The sequence below is a fragment of the Dasypus novemcinctus genome, chromosome 10, assembly GCF_030445035.2.
Source record: "Dasypus novemcinctus isolate mDasNov1 chromosome 10, mDasNov1.1.hap2, whole genome shotgun sequence".
Classification (NCBI taxonomy): domain Eukaryota; kingdom Metazoa; phylum Chordata; class Mammalia; order Cingulata; family Dasypodidae; genus Dasypus; species Dasypus novemcinctus.
Window position 1 is genome coordinate 51,151,331 of NC_080682.1, and position 16,805 is coordinate 51,168,135.

The window sequence follows — 16,805 nt, forward strand, 5'->3', positions numbered from 1 at the left end:
TAGAAAGATGTTTACGGAGAACAATGAGGGACAAATCATGCTGGTCTAACAATATACAAGCAATATTTCCATTATTAGATAATAAAATACCAGGTAGTCGGACTGTATGGAGGGGTGGGCTTCCAATACCATATTTTTTTCCCTTCATATTTTTATTTTTCTGCCAGGACATAGGTCCACATAGATACACATAGGGTCCCAGCTATTTGCTGTTCTGATTGGTTGCCTTTTTACCTTTACCTGTCAACTTTTAGAGAACCAATGGGGAGGCCTTTCTGTTTGGAGTTATCTAGGACTTCTTTTGAGCCCAAGACTTTCAAACTAGACCTTTTGACTAGGGTTTTTGTCTGGCTTTATTCCGACCAGCTGGCCTTTTCCTGTTTCCTATACTAGCCTGCCTCAACTTGCCCATCAGAGAGTCTATGCACTTATTCTTAAGGAAACTGAAGGATGATGGTCATTCTTCTGTAGCTACTTCCTGCTGGTCAGGGGCAGTAGTCTCTACCTGACAGGGTCTGGTGCTAGGGTTGGAACCAGATGAAATCCCCACATGACTAATACCTTGTTCTGGAAGGCACTGATTCTGGAAGAAATTAACTTAGAAAATGAATTAAGTTTGCAGAGACTTTTAACATATTTAATATCTTTCTGCATATGATTTATGTAGAGGAGATATATTTATCAGGCATATAGGTACATTACTTAATACTAATCAATGCATAAGTTCCTCTTGAAGTTGCAGTTAATAGATTTAAGCTCCAGGTTTGCAATGCCATACATGTTATTTCTCCATGGGAACGGGTCATAATGCCAATTGTGTTTAAATTTTACTTACATTACTCTGGTAATTATTGCTCCACTGGGTATATTCTTCATGCAGCCAGCATATTACAGCACTGTTGGCCCTTGGAGGGAAGTATTCTACCTGCCTGGTGCATAATGCCCTTTGACTCCATGAAACAGATTCAGTCTGGAGGTCATGTCTATTGCAAATCTGGCCATATGGAGCCATTGCCAGCTGCCTCAGGAGTCTGAAACAGCAACGTACTTTCCATTCACTTCAGGAGCGTGTCCAATGATGTAGTAGATGCTTCTATTGTTTTAGGGTTCATAGTGACCAACTTAGCCAATATGTCAAATGAAGAGATACTATGCAGGGTACTGGCAGCCTGGTTTGAATGCACAGGAGAGTTTGACAATACTGAAGTCTGTTTCTTTTAATTTTTATATACTTTCTAAATACTTTCAATGAAGTTTATACAATATTAAGTGAACATAACTATTCTTAGTACTTTATTTTTACATTTAAAGCTTTACCGTGATTACATTAATTAACAGGTATTTTAGTTTAGCAGTATAGAATAAAACTACTTTATGAAAGCCTAAAATTCCCAGTGGAATTAAGATTATCATCCCCCTACTACCACCTTAATAAGCAGATTAAGGTGATCTCTTTGACAGTTATTCTATTATGAAGTTACTTATTGTTATTACTATTAATTCAGGTTTTTATTTAATAGTGGCTTCCTGGAATTAGCTATTTAAATATTTCAGATTAGAAAATGCTTTTGCAAACTTCCTAATATTATAAGTTACAGTTACCTTTAAATAAGCTTATTAAATTGCAATTAGCAACCAATGAAATTTACTTTTTAAAAAAAATTTACTATCCCCCCCCCCTTGCAGCTTGCTTGCTGTCTGCTCTCTGTGTCCATTTGCTGTGTGTCTGTATTTATTCTTATTTACTCCCCCACTTACTGCTTACTTGTTTGCTCTCTGTGTCCATTCACTGTGTGCTCTTCTGTGTTTTTACTTGTCTCCCTTTTGGCTGTTGTCACCTTGCTGAGTTAGCTCTCTGTGGCGCTTGTGGGTTGGTGGCACTCCGCGACATTTGCGGGCCGGGCAGCACTCTGCAGCGATTGCAGGCTGGCGGCTCTCTGCATCATGCGGGCGAGCCTGCCTTCACAAGGAAGCCCTGGGACATGAACCCAGGGCTTCCCATACGGTAGATGGGAGCCCAACTGATTAAGCCACAGCCGCTTCCCTGAAATTTACTTTTATTTAGTTTTGTCTTACATTCTTTATTTTATTCTATGAAAACTAATCATATCACTTTAGGACAGGTCTTTAATGAAAATTAAACATGAACTTACAATTTTTATCACCCTAAAAATTTAATACATATAACGTTAATTTCTTTCATTAGTATCCTATAAATCTAGGGAGATTTCATCCAAGCTATATAAAATTGAAGCCATTATAGTTTATCCAAGAATTTTTTTTTCTTCTTTCCTCTATAGGAGGTTAAAACTTCCTTTTTTCTTTAATCAAATTTTAAAAATTGTGAATAACCTTAAAAGAATACTGACCACTAGGTTCTGTAATTTAGGAAAGATCTTTCCATAGCTTTTAAAGACCTTTTCTTACTGAAATTTGGTAATTGGATTAATTACCCTCATTTTAAAGCTGTAAAAAAAGTTTAAATTGGGAAATTTTAGGACAAACTATGATTTTTAATTCCCTGGCTGAGCAGTTTGATATTATTGATGAATTCCAAAAAGAAATTCTCATTATGTGTATAAACTGGTCTGTTCCTGTGGGCAAGTGATACATTAGATTGTATCGGGTTCAGAGGTTTCACTCTTACTTGATTAAATAATGATTAAGGCTTTGATTGGGCCATGTCAATAGGACCTTGAGTCCCTGCCCCCTTGGTGTGTGGGGACTCACAGAGAAACTGCACTGGGAAAAGGAAAATTAGAGCCCCGGGAAGAAAACACAAGGAAAAGCAGATATGCGAGGGAAGAGAGAAAGCTCCTTTAAACACGGCAGAGACCCCAGGAAGAGAGACGAGTCATTCATCTGTAGTTTACAGATGACTTTGTGGAAAGAACAGAGCAGCTGAGCCCAGGGAGGAACGAGCCCCGGGAGAGAAACAAGACTTATCCCAGCCTACAGCTAATATTGGAAGAAGCTGGGACTATGGAGCCAAGAGAGGAAAGAGGGAACCTGAACGCTTGCAGACATTGGCAGCTGTCTTTTTCCAACACCTGGCAACAGACTTTGGTGAGGGAAGTAACTTACACTTTATGGCCTGGCAACTATAAGCTTCTACCCCAAATAAATAACCTTTATAAAAGTCAACAGATACCCGGTACTTTGCATCAGGACCCCTTTGGCAGACTAATACACTGACTTGGTAGATAAGTTTTAAGCTAAACTTACATTTCTCTTATTTTGTTACACCCAACCCTTTTTCCATTCTTACTCTTTTTTCTTATCTGAGGAGGAGTCGGTAGGGTCCCATACCTTAGTGTCCCACCCAAGGGTGGTTAATCTCCTCCAGACCTGGACTAGAGGCAGCCTGTGGCCTCTACCCTGAGCATAACTACAAGCCAGGGTTTCTACCTGGTCATTAACTTGACTCAGGTCATTGGTTAAAGAATCTTTCATCTCTGCCTATGGCAGGCACATGTCCTTTTCTAACTCTATTCTTCTAAGTGACACACAGAGGCCTTTGCCACTTCTCCTGCTTCAGTAGCCACCTGCAAGTCTCCTAACAGGGGCCATGCTATAGCCGCTGCTATCTGGTAGTTTTCCTTTTTCTTTCTTTCTTTTTTTTTTTTTAAAGATTTATTTATTTATTTAATTCCCCCCTCCTCCCCTGGTTTTCTGTTCTTGGTGTCTATTTGCTGCGTCTTGTTTCTTTGTCCGCTTCTGTTGTCGTCAGCGGGAAGTGTGGGCGGCGCCATTCCTGGGCAGGCTGCTCTTTCTTTTCACGCTGGGCGGCTTTCCTCACGGGCGCACTCCTTGCGCGTGGGGCTCCCCTACGCGGGGGACACCCCTGTGTAGCACGGCACTCCTTGCGCGCATCAGCATTGCGCATGGCCAGCTCCACACGGGTCAAGGAGGCCCGGGGTTTGAACCGTGGACCTCCCATATGGTAGACGGACGCCCTAACCACTGGGCCAAAGTCTGTTTCCCTCCTTTTTCTTATTTAAGTGGAACTGCTCTGTTACATGGTGTAGCATAGTCAGTCTACCTGCCAGAGTATTTAGGGGATCCCCATATTCTCTCAGTTCTTCCTGCTTGTCCAGGAGGGCAGCCACCCCTCCCCATATGGACATTATAAGCCAACCCAGAATTTCCCCCATGGATTCTCCCTTCCAGAACTTATGCCCACCACTGCTGGTGGTCATTTGGTCCTCTGTTTGGGGACTTGCCAGTTGTTCCAACCCAGTTCCTGGAAAACATGAGTTGGAGCAACTGCAAGACTAGAGTATGCACTCAGCACAGTGTCAAACATGAGCTTTACTGAGACTTACAGACAGGAAAGTCTCTCTTTGGTGGCAGCGGTCCAGAGAATGAAGCTAGCACTCTGTAAAGAGGCATGAAAATGAGGGGCAATATAAAGCACCTCAGAACAAAGACATTTTATAACAGAGTTTCTGCTAGGGTCACATGAAGCACATGAATGGGGTCTGCTGATGTTATTCTAGAAGGAAGTGTACAACCTGTAGAAAATTACAGTCTACTATGCCATATGCATGTACTTTTCCTTCAGGGAGACTTGTTAACAGGGAGATTTGTTACTTTTTAACTCGTGTCCGGGTCATGCAGGCAGCTACGTGCTGTGGGCTTTGTTTCCTTTAAGGAGGGGGACCCTGTGCTTTGGGCTCCCACATCCTCTGTGCAGCTTCACTGTGAATCACGTACTCCTTTAGTTCACTGTGCAGTGAGTAGCTTCCTTCCACTAAAAACATAATTTTGAGGCCTTGATTTAAAATAGGCACTGCAGATGTTTTTACCAAGAAAGCCCTTTGGAGCATCTCCTTGGGTGCACAAGGTTCTCTGCCTTAGTGTTTACCACTGGAGCATAGTTAGCATCCAATAAATGTGTAGCGTATGACTACATTGGCACAAAGTGAGGAGTATGCGATGGCTCATTAAGTAAAGTGGTTTTTCTTCTTCCTTCTTTTAACAATTCATATATGCCTGTGTTGGGAATCAGGGAGTTAAATGCAGAGATCCATAAGCAGAAGCCCACTCTCATTTGCACTACCCATTTACACAGAGTGCTAGCACTATTATTGCCCACAGCCAGAATGGGACACTGTTTAATAATACCTCAAATCCAGACTTTATCTGGGACCACTGTGTGCATTTCATTATTGTAAAGCTATGCCTGCATTACTATTGTAACATTTACACGCAGGAAATTAAATGTGTCTAATGACTAAAAATCTGACATTAGCTTGTGTCTGCAGAAAGAAAGGACAATTAGAAAATTCTCAAATTGTCATTCCAGTAAAAGAGCAGTAATCAGCCCTCGTCAGGAGTTTATCTGAAACAAAATGACCTGCCTTCATTATGTGATTAGTGCCTATGAAAAATAGTGGGAAGTGTGAATTTTAACAGTGAGGGTGAATTCATATCTTTATTCTTTTAAGTGAGAAACTAAACTTGGTTAAGTGAGTCACTGGGTGAGATCAATAAGAGATAATAGAATTTAACTCATCTTAGCAGAAAGATAAACAGAATCTCAGCTGACAAACATGTTGCTTATTTTTCCTAACTACAAATGTAGCATATTGAACAGGTTTTATTATGTTATATCGCATTGTAGATATATTCTTATATAGGTATGCATTATGTATATACACATTCATTTACATACCTATTACAATATAAAATGTGCATACTTACTGGGTGAAAAATTCCTAAGTAGTTAAATAAATTTATGTTTGCTTATATTGGCTTATAAAACTAATTTCTATACCTTAGTATTTGCTTTCTCTCCACTCCCCAAATCTCTCTCTCTATATATATTATTAATCTCATATTCTACAAGAATAGATTCTGTAAGCAGTTTTTAAAAATATATATACACACATATATGAGTGTCTCGTATCCATCCTGTGCCAGAATTTCCTCCTTATTACTATAAGTAATAGTAACTTTTGATACACTATCAACAGTATTTTCTAAGGGAAGAACTGCCTTCCCTGTGACTGGCTAAATGAAGTAATTAACAGGATATACGAACTCTCAGAATACTAGCTCCTTACTCAGAGCTTATCATGTCCCAGAAAAAATAAGCCTAGATATTATATATTCCTAAGGTCCTTCATTCACAAATATATGTTTGTAAGTACATGGGTGTACATACTGATGAGTTTTTATAGCTACTATGAATTTCAATGCTCTGGAGAAAAGTTGTTTTATAAAAGTCAAATATTAGGCTTGTATATTCAATAATTTAAAGGGAAAAAGCAAAATAAAGACTGAAGCTAAAGGTGACTCCAGTCTGCTCTTACAAGAGGTGTCAACTGAGAAATAACAAAGGAAGTAAGTTACAAGGCAACAAAGGCATTTATCTGGGGTTTTAGAATTATAATTCAGGGAGCACAGATTCAGGTAGCAGCCCACGTCCTGTAAGGTCTTGGCATTTCCTGGCAAGGGTTTTTAACCGAAAAGAAGTAGATAAGTGGTTTATAATTAGTGGATATTTGGGATACTCAAATTTCCTTCAAGTTTAAAGTTTACTGAGTTCTTTATCTTGTGGTTTGTTTATGGTGTCCACATGTCCGGAGGGCTTTGAGGAGCATTGTTGCTTGAGGCTTTGTATCATTTAGCAATTTTTGTATATCTGGCTGAGACCTGCATTGAAAGTAATCTCCAGGATGACCTCCTGACTCCATTTTAAATCTCTTAGCCATAGAGATTTATTTATTTTAACAGAGATACTGTGAAGGCATTGGCTTTTACTTAGAATGGAACTTTTGTGGCATGGCAGCATGGATTTTATTTTGCTTACCTGCCCTGATCTGAAATTGTATATTAAAAAGATGTAATTAACAGAAAGTTAAAGATTCCCCTTCATTCTTAGTCATGTAAAGGATTCTCTGCTCTTTTCCTCCCCCAGCCCTGAATTCTCGTGTAGAGTCTTAAGTTGCTTCTTCACACTGAATGAGTCAGTGGCATTAATTAGCTGAGCAGGGCTATGATCATTAACTCTGATCTGAGGTTTCACTTCCCCTTCTGACCCTTCACAGACAGGAGCACTTGGCTGCATTGAAGGCAGGAAGTCTGTGTCCTCTGTCACCAGCTGCAGTTCGAGGGAACGACCCTGCACATTGCAGGGTCCTTTCCTTCTGTTTAATGTGATCAGTCCACACAGATGTAAAATGAGTTCATTGATTGAAGCATCAGTAGATTTGGACCCAACCTAGAACAAACCTGAAAGATCCTCTCTTTAGTCATCTCAAAATCATATCCTCCATTTGGGCCAGTATACATCCCTCTATCCAGGACCCCTTTCCTTTTCACCTTTGCCCCATGAATCAAATCTAAGATGGCTTTCTCAAAAAATATTACTCTTTTCATAAGCCTGCTCATTTTATTGTCTCTATGAGCAACCTTTCTCTAAGCACCATTTGGTCTCCATTTGTTTTTGCCAGAGTCTTAGAATAAACCCTGCCCTCAGTAAAATGTTTCCTCTAAAATCATGTTCCTTATTTTAAATCTCCATTCTTGGGAAAGTAGATTGAGATTAAGTGGATTTGAAGTGAAACCACCTAATCTCAAGAAACTACCCTTTTCTACCCTGCGTTAAACTTATTGTGAAAGGGACCCCAGTATTATGCTTCTCCCCTTTGCTCATCCTGTATTTTGCCTATACTGATTGCTCACCACCGCTTCAGAGCCCCTTTTGTCTTAGCATATCTCCACTTGTGATTTCTGCAGGTAAAAATGTCTCAAAGCAGCAAACTGAGAACTACTTAGGCTCTCCTTCTGCTGGAGGCTTTTTTTTTCCTTTTCATTTTTCCTAGTGCCTTGTATTAGTGACTAATTTTCACATTGACACATTTATCCAAACAAAAAATCACATGTTTACAAACATCTTAGCTGGAATTAATTAAATCAAGGGGTATAAAAATAGCTATTAATTATTATCTTCATCCCATTATTTTGGGAATATGCAAATGAGTAATATTTTCCATTCCACATCTTTACTGATACACCCTGCTACCACTTGCTACATCTGCTATAATGTTACTGAGAAAATGGTTGAAACAGATTCTAAATACTTTCCAGAAACCTTCTGGTTGGAAGATAGCAGTTTTCCCTTTCCTGGAAGCGATTTGCAGAATTGTAGGCTGTATACTGGGTGGAAAGCTAGGTCTCCTGGGAAATAACCAGAAGCAATAAGGCTAGAGGTCAGTATTGCTGATGAATATACCCTGGGAGAGCTTCAATTCCACCCTGGGAGTCCCTGGGGGATTCCTCTCATTTGACTGATGTGGAATTGAGCCTGCCCTGAGGTCCAGGAGGCATAATGTAGGGAAAGGAGGTCTTAAATGTATATTCTCTATATAGGAGGAATTCAGAAAACAAACAATGTTGCTATAGGAACACAAGTCATAAGCATTTACAGCAATAGATTTGACATCTTTTGAATGTGAACCAGAATTTTAAAAAATACATTTTACATTCTAAACCTAGTCATGAACACATACATGCCTGTCTGTATTACAGAACAGTGAACTCTAATATTTCTCTTTTTTTTATTTATGCAAGTCATGATCCATAAATTGCTTTCACGATCAACTAGTGGACATTACCCATAGTTTGAAAAATAGTTTCTTATAGGGATGCAACTCTGAAAACTGGTTACATCAAGTTCATATGCTTTATCTCATTTTATCATCAGAGCTGCCTGATATTATGAAGGGATATTTACTTATTTTAAAATATTGTATCGATGATTAATGAAGAAAGGTGCACATATCAGAGCATACAAGTCCATGGAATTTCATAAACTGAACGTCCTTAGGTCACTAACACCCACAGTAGGAAGCTGCCAAAGGTCCTCACCTCACGAGTCGCCCTAGTGCTCCCTTCCAGTAATTGCCCACTCCCAAAGGGTAACCACTATCTTGACTTTCCTGTTTCAGTAGAGTTTTCTTGTTTCTGTACTTTATGTAAATTATATGGTGCTCTTTTTTTATATGACTTATTTTGTTTGTATTATATTTGTGAGATTCAATCATATTTTTGCTGGAGGCTGTAGATTGCTCATTCTCATTGCTGTCTAGTATTCCATTGGGCGACTATACCATGATTTATCCATTCAACTGCAGATGGACATTTGGGCAATTCTAGTTTTGACCTGTTATGAAAATTCTAGTACATACCTTTGTCAAACATTTATACACACTTATATTTGTTATATGTACCTATGGCTAGAAATCCTGGGTCATAGGGCATGCGTAGGTACATACATAGAGACAGCCAAGCTTTTTTTCCTAAATTGACTGTACCAGTTTACTCTCTCACCAGCAGTATGTGAAAAATCTAATTCATTTTTTTTAATGAGAAAACCAAGTCTCAGAGCTGAAACATGTTACCGAAGTCACAAAGATAATACATTTCAAATGAGGACAAAAACGAGATAGCTGGGGTCCAAAGTCAATAGTTCTTCTTTCTTTATTTTGTTTCTCCTGCTCTATACCTCATGTATAAAGGCTTTTTAAGAGGTTACATTGTTCTTTCTCCATTTTCTCCAGCCACTCTCACATAGAGACAAGAAACATACACATAGACAATATACACACACTGCCCACTACAATGATACACAAACAGGCACCCAAACAACACAGACACACCAAACATCACAAAGGCATCACACATACATACTCACTGATGCACTCAGGCATACATAGGAACAGATTCATACCAATACTGATACAAAAACACACACAAACACACAGCTACAGAAACAGAGACACATGGAGACATGTACAGAGACCCACAGGCACACATCAAGGTACACACACACGTGCACAAATTAGGGCTACACTTTTGTGAGTCATATATTTTTTTCATGGTTTTGCTAACAAGAGATGAAGTTCCTTGAAGGTGTAATTCATTTTTGGTCATTTGTATGACCCATGGTTTCATAATAAATACCTGTCTAGATATTTAGTTTGCAGGTGAATTCATTTTTATATTTTTAAGATTTCTATAACAATACATTTATAGTCCACTTTGGTAGCACACAAGAGCTCAATTGCCAGATTAAGGGGACTGTTCTGATATCAATTCTAAATCCTCATGCTACAGCTAACTGAAGTGTGCCTATGTCCACTTAATTCAGTAAGCTTTAACATATATTTTATAGGTCTTCTTTCCCTCTAAAGATAATTTTCTATTATGACTCTTCTGAATTATTGAAAAGAGACATTTTGTCAAAGATTGAAATGCAGGCCATACAATTTCAGAAACCAGTAGGAATTATATATATGTATATATATAATCCCCCTCCTCACCCTCCCCCATGGCTGTGTAGCAAATTACCACAAGTTTAGTGGCTTAAAACAATACTTACTTATATCACAGTCTCCGGGGTCAGGAATCGGGACATAGGTTAGCTGGGTTCTCAGCTCTGTGCTTGATAAGGCTACAATCAAGATTTCTTTTGGGCTCTAGTGAAACTTAGGGTCCTTTCTTCAAGCCTTGGTGATTGCTGGCAGAATTCACTTCCTCGTGATTTAGGGGTGAGGGTCTGCCTTTCTTGCTGGCTATGAGCCATGGTCTGCTCTGCTCCTAGAGACTGCTGGCAGCTTGCAGCTTCTTGCCATGTGACCCTCTTACAGACCCTCTCATTATATGGCACAGTTTTCAAAGCCATCAGGAGACTCTCTTGCTCCAGTTTGTTAAGACAGTCTTATATCACAGGAGTGACAATCTTTGCTATATAATGTAACTGAATCAAAGGAATGACTATCCCATCACCTTTGTCATTTTCTGTTGGTTAGAAGCAGTTTACTGGTACTGCCAATATGCAAGGGGTGGGGGATTATACAAGTGGGACTTGTGGGGGATCATTTTAGAATTAGGAATTGGGAATTTTTTTGTATGTAGTGCTTCTAACCAGATACCATAATTGCTACTATGCTGGGATAATCAATGTCTATTCATAGGATATCTTGACTCAAGAAGCAACTTACAGTCTAATTCATACCTAACAACATATTGAATTTCAGAATATATACACATTCATACATACATATACACAAGTATGTAAATGTAATTATTTTTAATTTCACACCCTACTATAGGACTAGGATTAACCGTCATTTTCAATCTACATATTTGATATCTTGCCAGCCTTTGGAGTGTAGATATTTTATAGTCCAATGATTCCCTGAAAAGGAAGGGAATTTATATTTCCTTATTCTCACCTCCAACATGAATAACAGAAGATGCAAAATATCAAAGGAGGTGATAACTCTTTTTTAAATGTGCAGCACTTTGTTCTAAATTCTCTGAAATGCAGTCAATCCTTACTAAGATGAAACCTTCAAAATAATGTGAAACTATCATTCTCTCTGGGCTGTATTATACAATTTGGCTTCAAAATACATCTGAAATTTTTAATGGGTATAAATGTTCTTACACCTGGTATGGTGGATCAGGTATGGATAAGATGCACTCTGTGCTTTCTGGGAAATGTGCCAAGCAGTGGCTTAAGGAGACCACTATAAGGACTTTCCTTGCTTGGCTCTGTGACAAATGACATACCTGCTTAATCAAGACTAGGTGCAATATGGTTGTTGCCCTTTAAAACTATAATAGAAGACAAAAGACTAAAGAGCTAGGTAGTGGACATGATTGGAAGGATAATGGAGCTTGTAGAAGAAGTGAGATGGTAAATGAGAATATCTCATCCGGAAAGGCTAAGAGTTAGTTGGAAGTTAAATCCTATTTCATGAAAACCATCACATTAAAGGCTGTTGAAGCCTTTCTTCCTGAGTAAATGCCTAAAAGTACAGGTCGAAGTGCCTTGTCTATGGAGTTGGACAATGTGGACCTGAATCATGGCTCTGCTACTTACCAGCTATGCCGGCTTTGACTGACTTATTTAAATTTCCTCAGTTTCCTTATCTTTAAAAGATACAAATGGCATTCCTTAAGTAAAGAATTTGCTATAGTATTCTTCCCTAATAAACACAACAAGAAAATGAGAAAACAAGCAGAAAATCTGTATCTACAAAGATGACAAAAGCCTTGCAGATGTTTTCAAAGAGCTCACAGTCTAATCAGGGAACTAAACAGATTAAATAATAATCCCAGAGCAATGTGTTAAGTTCTAGAATAGTGATCAAAAGTCTGAGCCTTCAAGAGAGGTCAGAGATAATCAAATAGGGGTTTGCTTGACTTCTTTTTTGTTTTTAACCTGGGTCGGGAGGAAGCAATTTCTTTATCTATTCTACCTATGTCTCTTCCTCTAATTCTGTAAGAAAAATGATTAGAATCCATTTTCCTTTAACCTTTCCACCAAAGAAAAATGCCAAAAGGGAAGCAAAGGTGAAGAGAGTTTGCAGCAGTGATGTTTATGAGCTAATGAAGGTCAAACAGATTGAGTCCCTAGAGAGAAGACAAGAAAACTGGGACTGGAACGAATGCCTGGGATATAATAATGTTCAATCCTTTTCTTTTTTCTGAACCAATTTTCCAGACAGTGAAAAGATGATGAAGATGATGATGAGCAAGAAGTGAAATTCTTGGAACTATAAATACAATCTGTTACCCACTTGATCTCATTCATGTAAATTTAAAGTAGGGGCTTCTTAGTTTTGCTGGGCAGGGGTCAGAGTGGGTGAGTGGGGGAATTGTTAGGGAGAAATGAATATCTTTTCTGCTTCTGCTTTTCATTTCTCTTCCTTGCCATCGGGAATGGTTTTTAGGGTTGCAAATCAATAGTGGAAAAGGAGAAAATATGTATATCATTGTCTCAAATGCTTCTTTCTTCATCTGTAACTCTAGGCAGAACATAGAATATGGGGCAGTATTTTCAAATCAGTTGTTATGGGGGCATGTGAACTGGAACAAGTGACCTCTATTTGGGTAAGATTTGTCCACATAACTTAAGCAATTAGTATTTGGTTTTTATTAATTAATAATGCTTCTAAATTACATTTCTCTTGCCCTGATAGTTTTTTGAAGACCACCAAGAGGCTAAATTTCCTTGTTACAAATATTAATTTGGAATAAGCCTACATATTGGCTATTTTTATTTTTAGCCTTTTAATTAGTCAAGTCAGCTGACTACTCTTTATTACAAAGAACTGACTTTTTAAACACTTCCATAAAAGCAGTCAAGAAAGGGGATATATAAGCTGCATAGGAAAGACCAAAAACCAAACCAAAAGTCCAGAATATCAGTATGGGCCCATCACAGGTAGGGTAAAGTCATATCATGATTTTTTGAGCTCTAATATTTTATGAAAAACATGACAACTCAGAAAGACCCATTGAGGCTAGTTGGTAGAACTCTACTGAAATGGGAGCAATCCCTTTATCTCATTCTCCCAGTTTCTATCAATTCTTCTACCCTGAATTATTCTTTCCCAGACTATATGACATAATTTACTGCCTCTAATTTTCAAATAACCCCTAAATTTACCTTCCTTTCAACACTTTTGGAATTACCGAACACTTTAACAATATTTAAACATTGAGAATCATCTGTGGCTAATTAAAAATAATTTATCTGCATCAATTGGGAGCACTTTTCTCAAGTTTCTCTTTTATTTAACTATGTTCTTCAGTTTCAATCATTAGTAAAATGAAGTTTCTGTCTTTCCCAGCTTGGACCTGAATGTGAGGGGGAAGCCGAAAGTCAGAGACTGGAGCATGGATATGGCAAGTTTCTTCCCTATACTCTCACCTGCTCTTCTATTCTTTTTCTCATATCCCTTACTCTTAGTTCTGTCTTTTATTGGAGAATGGTCAGGGAAAATAGGTAAGAAGAGATAAGTGGAATAGTACTTGGCTTGTACTGTCTTAAACTGGCATTAATATCTTCACATCAGAGAGGTATTTGAAACTGACTATCATGGCAACTTCCATAAGTTCTTTGGAGACTCATTTCTCACCTATCCCTGCGGACCCTCCTCACCCCCTGAATTTACCTTGATGAAAGTGGTATTCTCTTCCCTAGAACATCACTTACTCCTTCCTCAGCCCCTAGGCCATCCAGAAATTCCTTCATATTCCCTCTGGTAAACTGTCTATTCCTTGTAGTCAAACTTCATGTACCAGATCTAAAATATTCTCCATTCTGTCTCATTTTATCCCTTGTGTGTGTGATGAACATTTGTTCTCTTGCCCTTGAGATTTCTCAGGTGGCATTCAGACTTCATTCTTCTGTATCTGCTCTACTGTGCTATCATAACCCTATCTTTGGTTTTGAGATGAAGGACCTGAACTCTTCTGAATTCTTCTTGTAAAAGGTGGGGATGGTAGGTCACAACCCACTGACAGTTCATTCAAAAATCTTCCCCTAATAACCTTCTTGAACCCCCTTTCTTCTGAACTATAGGCTAGCAAGAAACAAGACTGGCCTCTCCCCTTATGGGTAGGGCTCAGCACAACTGTCTCCAAAGAAATCCTCTTGGCCATCCTTCTTTGGAATATTTATGTATTTGTTGTGTTTAATAGGTTATGAGCTGTGCAACCACTATGACTGCCTCCATTATAAATTTGCATCCTTTTGGAATATATCATCCATTGCATCTTGGTTCCTTGGTCCAACATTCCATTTTAAAATTCTCTTATTCATATAATAAGATGTAAAGGTGTAGTTTGGCTAGTAATTTTATGAAGCCATAAAAATAGTTCTTCATTTATTCATTCAGTAAATATTTGAGTGTTTTATCATGTGCCAAATATTATTCTAGGTTCTGAAAATAAAATTGTGAACAAGCTATATAATGTACCTTCACTCCTGAAACTTGCATTCTCCTAAAGGTAGAGAATGTTTTAAGAAAGGACAAATAAGTAAATGGAATTTCAGAGAAAGGAGATAAGTGTGACTGCAGGTGGGTAGGTGTTCTTTTCAGGGAAGATCATGAAGGAAGATCTGTTGGAAGGTGACATTTGTACAGAGGTTGTTCAAATTAATTCACAATGATTGAATTTACTTTGTGGAATAAAAATACATACATTTTAATAGGCAGCATACTTGGAGAACTATGAAAATTATTCAGTGGGAGTTCCATATATACTTCTAGTTTTTCCTCTTAGGAGCTGGGAAGGAACTCTCACCTCTTCTGGGGAAGATTTCTTGATCTGGTCCAATCAGGTTCCCCATCTTCCTCCTCAGTGGTCCCACACAGCCGGCCTGCACTGGGATGTTTGTGACCTTGTAGTAGGGCTCTTATTACATTTGTAGACTATTCTTAGTCTCTGCTAATGAGATCGCTCAGAGTTCATTTTGAGTATCACATCTTAATCACTTGATTTCTGCAGACGTTTCCTTTCTCCAAATAAACTCTTCAAAATGCCTGCTGCTCTGTGCTCATTAACCTGGAAATGGCTTTTCTAACTACAATTTGAAAATATTCTCTAACATCTCAGTTTTTTGTCCTGATCAGGGTTTTCCAAGCAGGCAACGGGAGGAGGATTTTGATTTTAGACTCTCAGGGGCATGAAAAAACATCACTGACAAAATTTCCTCCTATAAGAGGATTTTCCTTTTGAGTAGAAATATGATTTCACTTTCTTGCTATATAGCATAATTAAGAGCCACCCAATCCCACCATCTGCCCAATTCCATTTAATCATTTCATGGTCAATAAGGTTTAGGAGACTTGAACAAAATAATTAGTTAATGAGTAAATGAATGAGTGAATGGATGAATATTCATCAACCAGGAAAAGCTTTTTTTTTTTTCCTTCCTTAACTAACAATTGATTTGATATGGACTTCAGGAAGAAGAGAGTGGTTCTCATTTAAACCAATTTAACTTGTGATTTGGACCATAGTACATAGACATCTACAACACTTTCCCATCTGTTCATGGTTGGTGACCTGTATTTTTAGAGTTGCCACTTTGATGGATCACACTAAAGATATTTTGGATGCATTGAGCCAGAGAATAGCAGTCCCTTTCTTTACCATCACTAAATTGTCCTATACCAGGGGATATACTTTCTTGCTAAGTATTTTTAAAATTTATAATTCTAGTTTTAAATACTGTTTTCTTTGGATTACCAAGTCCAAAAATTTACTTTGCTCTTAAGGGATATACCATAATCGAAAAGTTGAAAATATAGTGTCAGATAGTTGTAATGTTTGGTGTTGAATCATTCTAAAAACTTGAGCTTAATTAACAGTAAGCTTGACAGGCACTTATCAGGAGAAATGCTGTGCAAACACCCTGTTGTATTTGATGGTAACAGCTCAGAGAGGAACATCCTAATGCCAGGGAAAAATGATAAGGATCTCATGTTGCCTTGTTCCTCCCCCACAATTCAAGGGTATGTTAAAGGCTCCTAGCCCATTCTGCTAGAGTAGATTACTCATTACGAAAATAAGGGCTTTATAAAGGGGACTTACTTTATACATTGCAGCACATTGTCATCTCTTCTATCAACTACTTTTAGTGAACTACTTCAGCACACCTTAATGCTCAGTCCTTTATGGGAATTTCAGAGAAATGAAGATAATTGACTTGAAATCATCATTTCTTCAAAAGACGTAACTATGAAAATCGGTTTTATTATGATTATGCAGAACTCTTTATAAATCCAGAAGAAATCCCTGAAGAATAAAGACATCTAGAAAGAAACTCTTGTTCTGTAGAGGTTTAAGTGCATGGTAGAAACAAATGTTTGAGATTGTAATTCTTGAACCATTAGGCTCTGGAACTTTATCAACCCCATTCCTGGAGTTTTTCGTTTAACTGGATTTTAGCATCTATCCTTGAGATCTGGCTGGGACAACCCAAGTAACTG

At 38.2% G+C, this 16,805-nt stretch overlaps 1 protein-coding gene across 43 annotated transcripts in view; it reads left to right on the forward strand.

The window, feature by feature from the left end:
• The window catches only part of LRRC4C (leucine rich repeat containing 4C), a 1,388,209-nt gene that overhangs the window by 1,319,938 nt on the left and 51,466 nt on the right, over nucleotides 1–16,805 (forward strand). For 9 of the 43 annotated variants that reach the window (XM_058305525.2, XM_058305517.2, XM_071218092.1 and 6 more), the window contains one exon: nucleotides 13,656–13,710. The exons of 33 other annotated variants lie outside the window; for them this stretch is intronic. The gene's annotated coding sequence lies outside the window, so the exon portion shown is untranslated. Of the gene's footprint in view, nucleotides 1–13,639; nucleotides 13,711–16,805 lie in introns of all 43 variants that reach the window. One more of the 43 variants, XM_058305541.2, reaches the window with a different exon arrangement.